The sequence below is a fragment of the Marmota marmota genome, unplaced genomic scaffold (genome assembly GCF_001458135.2).
Source record: "Marmota marmota marmota unplaced genomic scaffold, marMar, whole genome shotgun sequence".
NCBI classification, from domain to species: Eukaryota; Metazoa; Chordata; class Mammalia; order Rodentia; family Sciuridae; genus Marmota; species Marmota marmota.
The window spans coordinates 10,981,970-10,991,743 of NW_026000093.1; positions in this window are offsets into that span (position 1 = coordinate 10,981,970).

Genomic DNA, 9,774 nt, shown 5'->3' on the forward strand with positions numbered 1-9,774 from the left:
AAAGTCTTCAAATGCCAAAGAAAAATTTGACCCTTGCCCACTTTCTGGGATATAACCCCTGATCCCTGGGATTATCCTGCTTGTTAAAATGGACTTTGTTTATCCTAGGTCTTGGGTTGTGCCAGGTAGTCTATGATAACAATGTGATTTATGGTGGGGCCCTTAGGTCATGCAGTATCAGATTGAACTCTGGACAGACTGGACATTAAATAACTAATGTCAGCCACGTGAGCAACCAGCCAGGCCTATGTGACCAACTCCCAATAAAACCCCTTGACTCCAAGACTTGGGGACCTCCCTGGTTGGCAATCCTTGTGTGTGCTGTCATATATCGTTATTAAGAGAGTTATGCACTATCTTTAAGAATCAATGGGAGATGGGGCTGGCATTGTGGCTCAGTGGTAGAGCCCTGGCCTAGCATGTGTGAGGCACTGGGTTTGATCCTTAGCACCACATAAAATAAATGAACAAAATAAAGGCATTGTGTCCATCTACAACTAAAAAAATAAAAATAAAAATAAATCACTGGGAGAGTACCAACTAGAAGCTTGTGTCTGTTCTCATGTGTTCTCTGCCTCATGTTTCTTTTACCTTTGCTGATTTCAATTTGTTTCCTGTCACTACAATAAATATGATGTTACACAACAGCTTTTCTGAATTGTCTAAATCCTTCTAGAGAATCATTCAAACTGAGGATGAAGCCTTGGGGATCCCCAAACACCAATAACCAATTGGATAATGATGATGTCATTTGTGGATTAATGAATAGATGAAAAAAAAATGGATTTGGAGGAAAAGATGAATTGGGTCTTGAACATATTGAGTTGAGGTGCTTATTCCTAAGCATTGAAGTGGAGATATCCAGTAAGAAGTACATGTAAACATGGTATGGAGGAGAGAGGGATAAACCACAGCTCTGAATTTGGGAACTTTACTATAGAGATATTATTTAAACACATTTGTAAGAATAAGATTGTCCTGGGAATAAGAAGGAAGGATAGTTAAAGAGAGAATTGCAGAGAAGCCCAATCGTGAAAGAAAAGAGGAAGGACTATCTTAAAATCAAGATGCAACCATGAAATTATTGGAATTTCAAAAGTCAAAGGGGAAAAATATTTACAAGAAGGAGTTATCATCTAAAAATATGCCAAAAGGCACAGAAAGACCAAGTGATACTATAGGAATTTAATACAATAGTAATGGCCTTGTTAACTCTAATTTATAGATGTCTAAGTTATAGATGAAGAAACAGAATTGTGATTATCTAGCAAAAACCACAAAGAAAGTGTCAGAAAGTAGACAGCCATGTTCTCCCATGCCTGGGAAGTCTCACTTGCTCCACGTACTCTTCTGGGCTTCTTTTCTACAGGGTGCCCTTCCTGACCCAACCTACTCTCTTCCCCCAACTCCACTTCCTTTCATTACTATTGCACATCTGTGGTGCATGGAGGCATGTGCTCCCTCAGTGAGAGTGTAAGTTCTCAGAGTCAGGGAACTACATTTCAAAGTATAGCTGTACAAAGCCATGAGTTACAGCATAATTTCTCACTCTCTCTTTTCATGATTTTGCTTCAGATATAAAAAGCTAAATCTCACCCCAGGGGATGTATATTCTGTAAAGGAAAAAAGTATCAGTGCGTAGTGGTTTTATTATGGATCCAATCCATAACTTATGATAACACGACATTTTTTTTTCTTCTTCTTCCAGATATAAGTAGGAATGATAGAGCTAGACAGCAAAGGTAGTATAGAAATGAACAGTTAAAGTTTCACCACCTTCTTTTGGGAGAGGTAATGGAGCTTTGGGGATGGTGTGAGGTTATAGGAGGTGAATTTAACATGAAGTTAGTTCATAGGATGATCTGGGTGAGACCCTTAGCAAATAAAGTATTAAAAATTGGAAACGAGGGTGGAAAAATTACGAATACTGCTGGTGGTATAAGTAGGGAAATTGATTCCCGGGAAATAAGAAGTTATTTTTATTTTGGTGAATTTTGTTGATTAACTGAGCAACTTGAATGTTCGCAGCAGACTCAGCTGGGGAGACCCCTCACATTAATAAGGAAGGGGCTTGCTCAAAGTGTTTTCTGGGATTGAAAGTATTCCAAGCTCTTGCTGACCTGTACTTTCTTGTTTTTCTCAGGCTGTTTCGAGGTTCTGAACACATTGAGAAAATGGAGGAAGGGGGGAATTTTAGTCCCAATATGACACTTGTAGATTGAGTGTGTTTTGCGTTTTCTGCTTTAATGACCATTTTTGTTGATTCCCTATGTTACGGGTGCCTCCAATATGGTGGTGGTTTTGAAGTTCATGGGTGAAACATGACCATGTTATTAAGCATCTCTTTCTAGTAGTATTGGAAAGGAATGGGAACCATTTCCTAAAGCCAGTCACCTGGCTTCAGTGAAATCATTATTTATAGTCCTGGATATGAAAAGTTGATATATGCATACAGATCCATTCAAGGTGTGTCCTCTCCTAAAATATATATATATATATAAATAACTTGGGTCAAAATGGAGGGAATGTGAATGCATTAAAATAGTTCCAGAAATCCTCTGCAATTTCTCATGCAAATAATTTAGCAACTTACAACTGTATTACCAATGACACAGCCAGACTTCCCAGAAATGGGAGTTGCTATCCGTGAAAGCAAATTTATTGGTACAGTTACCAATTATATTGTGATTTTAGGAGATAAAGTAGGGTTGAAGCTTCCCAGCAGATATTAAAATCATTAATTTATAAGGAAAATTCTCTGGTGAACTTTCAATGCAGAGTAAAACCAACATAACCAAAAATCAGTCTCAAGTTTGTTTTCAGATGATTTCTAGAGGAAATTTCTTCTTGAAGTCTATTGTTAAAAATGAAGTGGACTGATGGTATAACAATGGAAAAATGAATATTTAAATAAAATGGGTTTTTCTTCAAGATTTTATTGCTTAGTAGTAGGCTTGACAAAGAATGAAAACTTTTCTGTGTAAAAAAAAAATTAAAACAGATTATAAACTCTTAGGGTTATTTATTCTAACCATCATACTTTATTGACGGACAAACTGAGGCCCTAAAAGCTAAAAAATTTATTCAGGTCATGGAGCAAAGTCCACCTGGACAACAAGGGCCTGGTCTGCCAGACCAGAGGTCTTTTGCTTAATTAATTTAAGCTTCCATGTTCTTCAGGAAGTTGAGACTCCTCCCGAGCTTAAATGGTTTCGTCCATTATTCTAGAAAGGCTACTTTACTGAGATTGGCAAAAGCATTCAGCTGTTTCGTCTGCCTGGGAAACAGGGTGAATTTTGATCCTTAAATCCTTACCTGGTTTCTCAGGGAGTAGTGAAAAATGACCTAGCCTTAGGTTTTAGTCCTCTGCACTTGTGGGTATGAATTTTATTCCACACTCCCAGGTAAAAGGTATACACTCTTACTTTTAAATATGTACTGACAAGAATTTATATATTGTTCACTACTGGGATACTCTTCCATACTGGTAGAGCCAGATGAAGGTTTTAGCAATCTTTCCTAATGCAGAACATTCAGAGAGGTTCCCCCAATTTGCCTCCCTCTTCCGTGTTTTTGTCTCTGAGAAGCAAAGTATTGGGAATGGTTTGGAGAGCAAGGACCCTAAATAGGCTCCTTCGTTCATGAATACTAGCTCCATTCTTTGAATAGCAGCTCCCACCATCTTATCTATACCCTATACTCCAGTTCTATGACTTTGAAGGTCTTTGCAAATGTCATACAGTTAAAGATCTGCAGGTGAGATCATCCTGGCTTAATTCCAATGACAGGTGTCCTTAGAAGAAGAGGAGAAGATACAGAAGAACTGAAGACCATATGAAGAGGCAGAGACGTTTGAAATTGAAAGCCAAAGAACCTCTGGAACTTCCAGAGTACTTTTGGATACTACTTTTGAATACAAAGGTACTGGATAGTAATTTTGTGGACTGGGTAGCCCTCCCTGCTAACACTGAAATTTGTATTTCTGGTCTCCAAAACTGTGAAAGACTTGTATTCCATTGTTTAAAGACTTCAAGTTGTAGTAATATATTATAGCAACCAGCCTAGGGGTAAGAGCACCTGCTTAGCATTCATGAGGTCCTGGGTTCAATCCTCAGCCCTGCAGAGACAAAACAGAGAACATGCACAAAACCAAACTCAGTTACAGCAGATACAGAAAACTAATACAGTGAGATAACCAAGGTAAATGTATCATAAACATTAGGCCTTGCCTTATGAGTCCATGCTAACACTATTGATAAGACTACATAGAATGATTTTAAGCATCTGCTTCTTTGCTTCTGTTATGCAAAACTTGGGGAAAGGTGGTTTGTGGACTCCAGGACACTGTTACTCTGAACCCTCTTTTCCTAGGTGGTTCTTTTCAGCGTTCTCCATTTGAGTAGGTGAGGTCTTGTGTTAGCTGTCACTGTTACAAAATACCTGAGATAACCAACTTAATTAGGGAAAAGGTTTTTTTTGGCTAACAGTATGATTGCTTGGCCCTGTTGTTTTTGGTCCATGATGGCACAGTACATTATGGCAGGGGCATGTGGCAGAAGATGTCTGTTCACCTCATGGCAGCTAAAAAGCAGAGAGAGAGAGGATAGGATCTGAGTTTCAATATCTCCTTTAAGGGTACCCAGTGACCTACTTTCCTTCCACTAGGCTCTACCTCTTAAAAGTTCCACCCCACTCCCAGTAATGCCATAGGCTGGTGACCAAGATTATAACACATAGGCCTTTGCAGAACATTCAAAGTCCAAACTGTAATTAAATATGCACACTAAAACTATGGTGTTTTCACTTCTGATACAAAAGTGTGACTCTTTTCTAATCTATGTTGCTATTCTGGAAAACTGTGGCTGGTCTGAGGACAGTGGCTCTGTCATGTATCATGTACTACTCAAGGGGCTTTACTCTGTGTCTTGCATGTGGTAGGTATGATCTAAATGCAAGGCATAGTTTGCTGAAGCAATCATAATTTTTCAGATCTGGGAGATATATCAAGTTTTGGGGAATTCAAAATGAAAGGCAAAAGAGATATGGAAGTACTTGGCATATATTTAGAGGTAAAAGAAATGGATTTTGCTGAAGAATTATAATGGGCAGAGATAAACAGTATTACTGGAAGTTCCTAGGTTTGCTCTGAATAAGTGGAAGGAAAGCGATGCTATTTAGCAAGATGAGGAAGACCAAGAAAGTCACAGTTTTGTTTTATTTTGATTTTTTTTTTTTGTGTGTGTGTAGTGAAGTTTGAAGTCAAAATATGTCTTTTGGACATGTTCACTTTGAGATATATGATAAGTTAAACTTTAGAAATCAGGCTTGCAACTGAGCTCATCAGTTTGGAGCCCAGGTAAAGACTCAAAGGTGGGACATTGCATTTTTGATTTGCTGCAACATACACAATATTAGAAGGTGTTTGAGGTCATCTGTGGAGGAATCCTAGACTGAGAGGAGATGGTGCTCACTGAACCAAGCTCTGGGTTTCAATACAATTGACATTCATTATCAGTTATTTCCAATATGTTTCTTTTGCTTTAAAAATCACTTTTAAAAACCTGAAACTTCTACTTTATAGGATTCTCAGTCTCAGAGTGTTCAAAAGAATTGCACATTCTATATAATTTAGTACTGCTTATTTTGCCAAAAAAAAAAAAAATCCGTTAAGGTGTGCAGTCATTCCTTGCTTTATGAGAAGCCTTAACTTCTTAAGAGACCTGTAATTTTCCTTTTAATTTCTGATGTGAAGAGTCTGTCAATAGATTTTAGTCTGTTAATTACTGAAGCTTTATACTGGTTTCAACTAGTTAGAAAATGTTTAAATTTGATACCATTAGGGGAAATCTTCATATGTCTTTTTATACTTCTCTGTTCTCAAAGTATTTATAAACATAGCAGCTAAGGTTTCTTATCCAGGGAATAGCACCGATTTTATTTAATGAGGTACAATTTGGCTTTCCAGTCCACTACCAGTCTCTCTCTCACAGCTGGTATGGTATGGCCTGCTAAACCCCAGCCTTTTCAATTGTGCTGACTTCTTGTTAAGGCCTGAAAATGCACTTTAGAAAAAAAAAATGGCACCCAGCACCAAGAGAGAGGTGATGGAAAAGGATCATAGGTCACGATGAAATGATAGTCATTTGGGGGTTGGAGGTGTAGCTCACAGAGAGAGAATGCATGTTCAGCTTATGTGAGACCCTGGGTTCAGTCTTGAGTACCCCCTCCCTCCAATTGGCAGAATCCTACAAGGCTTTTACCCATATTTATTTGACAGAGACCCACTGAAGAACGCACACACACAAACACACACACAAAGCAAAAACAACAACAACACATACACAAATAGTTAAAACTTGTCTGTTTCCCATGCCTGTCTTTTCCCACTCCCATGTAATAAGTCCATTTACAGGACATCTAAATAAAAGGACATCAACTTGCTCAGTGTATATCCTTGACAGCTAAGCCTCCTTTGGAATTTCTGAAACCAGAAATATGTAGGAGAAGAAAGAACTGGATCTGACACTCAGTTCTCTTCTCAGCTAATACAAGAGATACTTAATGCTCAGCCATGCCTTCTTTCCAGTAAGAAAGGGCGGGCTGGGTTTTTGCCAGTGCTATTCGCTCCCACTATAAATCTTCTAATGCCACTAGAATGCTTTATTTTTCAGGTTCCCCCTGATCTTCTTCTCACTGTGATTTAGCAGAAAAACCCACACACTGCCAGATGATCCTATACAATTACAGGATTTATGGGGTGCTAAAACAGCCCTTGGGCAAGGCCATCAAAGGAAAGGAGCTATTCAGGGATTCTGTAGTTGGTGGGTGTACAAAAGGAAATGGTCAAAATGGCAACTGTTTATTACCAAATCTAAAGAATTTAAGCAGTTACCCAGGATAATCTGCTGGGTAAGAGGAAGCATATAGGACTTATTCACAAGAATGGGGTACGGTTTAAGGGTGCTTCTCTTACTGGATGGGCTTTCTGAGACATTCGGCTTATTCAAGCCAAGATACCCTTGTCCCGTAGATGAAGAGTTGGTCCTTTATCCTGTCTCAAGTTTTCTGCTTGGGAGACGATGTGAATGAAATGCAGATGTTTAGAAATATAAAAATCTCATTTTGCTTTGAGTACTTAGTCTGGGAAGAAAGCCAGTGGAATCACTAATTCTGTTTTTTATTTGTTTTGTTTACCGAAAGCTTTTTAAGGTAAGAGTGTAAAAATTATTAAAGAAGATTTTTGATAAATGTCGAGCAAAAATCCCCCATTTTTCTATAGTGAAATGGAAAATGGTGCTTTTTTAAAAACCAAATCTGGAGGTATCTGATTATATAAATCAGAATCCATGGTGATCAGAAATTTTTTACTTTTAAAATAGTTTTTTTTCCCATAGAAATATGAATACTCTGAAAAAATTTTGTTCCACTTTCAGAGGCAGGTAACCTAGGACTGTCATTCTTGTCATTTCCCATAGTTTATCACAGTTATGAAGAATTAGGTCATTAGAACAAAGTGTTGCACTAATTACATGTGAGAGTCTTGTGCACATAGTGCTCCAGTCTTGTGCACACAATCTGTGTTCACTGCTCTTTAGGTGCTAGATCAATATTTTGCTCCTCATTATAACCCTCTAACTTACCATAATGCCTTGATTATATGCAACCTTAAAGGCAACTTACTTACTGCAAGATTGGTGTATGTCATGAGTCAGTGTTTTAAATAGTCCCCAAGATTTCCAGCGTTCTTCTAGTTTATTCTGCTGGTTCCGGTTCCACGATCATTTTATGATTAGAGGCACCATGAAGGAGGGGACGTCAAATACACTCAGCCCTCTACGGTAAAAGCCTGGGAGGAGAACATATGGATGGGGTCTAAGGGAACACAAAACACTCCAGAAATATCATAGAATAACAATCGTGGGGAATATATTTGAAAAAGACAACAAATAGTAACTGAGTCTTTACTGTATCTTTGTCAGGGGACTATATTCAAATCAATCAAAAAAGAGATCTGCCCAGCTTTCTCACCAAAAGTTGTACAGATGATTATTTAAAATCTTCACCTGCGAAAGCATTCCAACGTCTCCAATGAGAAGAATACTAAACTCCAATGTTTAATGTCCCATCCAAAGGAAATACGGTATCCAAGAGGCACTCATGTATATCTTATTATGACCTTACAGGATTCTCCCCAGCCTTTGTGATAGTGAGAGATGGAGGGTGGCTGGATCCAAATGCAAAATTGCAGGTGCTAGCTTGTGTTCATTCCCAGGATCGCAGTGTCTGCCAAAGCCTGTGAGATTGCATGAAGGGGGATCTTTTCATGTAACTTCTATTATTAAAAAAAAAAAAAAAAGTTCTTTTTCATGCCAGTTCTCAAGCCTAAAATTGAGAGGCCTCCCTGAGGTCTTTAGGTGGTTATTACGAAAGTAGCTACAACATGTTCTTTTGTTTCCCATTTAAGTCAGTTCAGACAAAAATAAAATTACTTCAGTTCCAACTCGAAGTGAACAGTGTTCAGATCCAGAAGTTGAAAGAATTTCTCAAGCACATAGTAATAATCATGGCTTTCATTTATTAAATACTGTGCTATGTGCTTTACCACTGAGCAGCACTCTGAGAACTAAGTGTTATTTACTCCATTTTACAGACAAGAGAACCGATGTTCAGAGAGGTCAAGTAAATCAACCAGGCTTGCTCAGGCAGAAAATAGCAGAGCCTGGATTTGATACCAGAGCCTGTTTTCAAGTTTTTATCTCTAGGCCACATGGCCTCTGGCACTCGATAAAAGAGCCCTCTGAAATATGCAGCTAATACCTGATTTCTCAAAGGTCTGCTATCTGACCCAAATTAAAAAAATGAAATTGAAAATTGAACAAGAAAAGTCAAATGTGTCTAGATAAATTCTAGGGAGACAAAAAGGCATTTTCAGATTACTAGACCTTTTACTAGGTTTTTGTAGGTTTAATTATCTATATGATTCTCTGAATTCATTGCTCAATTTTGCCTGTGTAATATTTAGGCACTGTAAAAGCACTGCCCTCTTTCCTTAAGGACATTTTGTGATTAGTAGTGAGTTCTTAATTAAAGCCACTAATTGATATTAGTTAGTGGCTTTCTGTGGCTCCATGATACTTTATATTGGACATTTTTTTGATAACTAAGGTTGCAATCTAACGGCTTTTTCAAATTAATATATCAATACATTCGAATATATATACTTGATCCTTTCTCTATCTCTGTCTGTCTCTCTTTTTGTAATGGCCCTTGGAGTTTTTCTGTTGAACACCAATAATTTCAGGGATGGTTCCAGCATCCTTTTGGGTACATTGTAGAATGCATAATTTGGTCATTATCTCCATTGCTCTCCCTCCAAAGATGGTAAAGAGTTTCAGATGAAAGAAATCTAAAGTGTGCCTCTTTGCCAAAGAAAGCAAATCCAATATCTCCCTTATGGGTTTGTTGTGCCAAACTCCTAAAGGATGACTGTATTTAAAATGGTGTATTTTGCATTAAGTTTTCAAACACCACTGGATTTAAAGTAATCATAAAACTTTTTCCATTTCTTTGGATCTCGTAACTCTTTTAGGTGATATGTGAAGAGATGTCAGAAGACTCTTCTGTGGCCACCTCAGTTTTTCAGGCATAGATCCCTCTCCTTCATCTCCCCCTCCCCCTCCCCCCAGTTTGCATTAGGATTCTGAAGCCAAATGTGCTAATAGGATTCTGACAAATGTTTTAGATTTACCATGGAAAAATCTTTATCTACTTTGG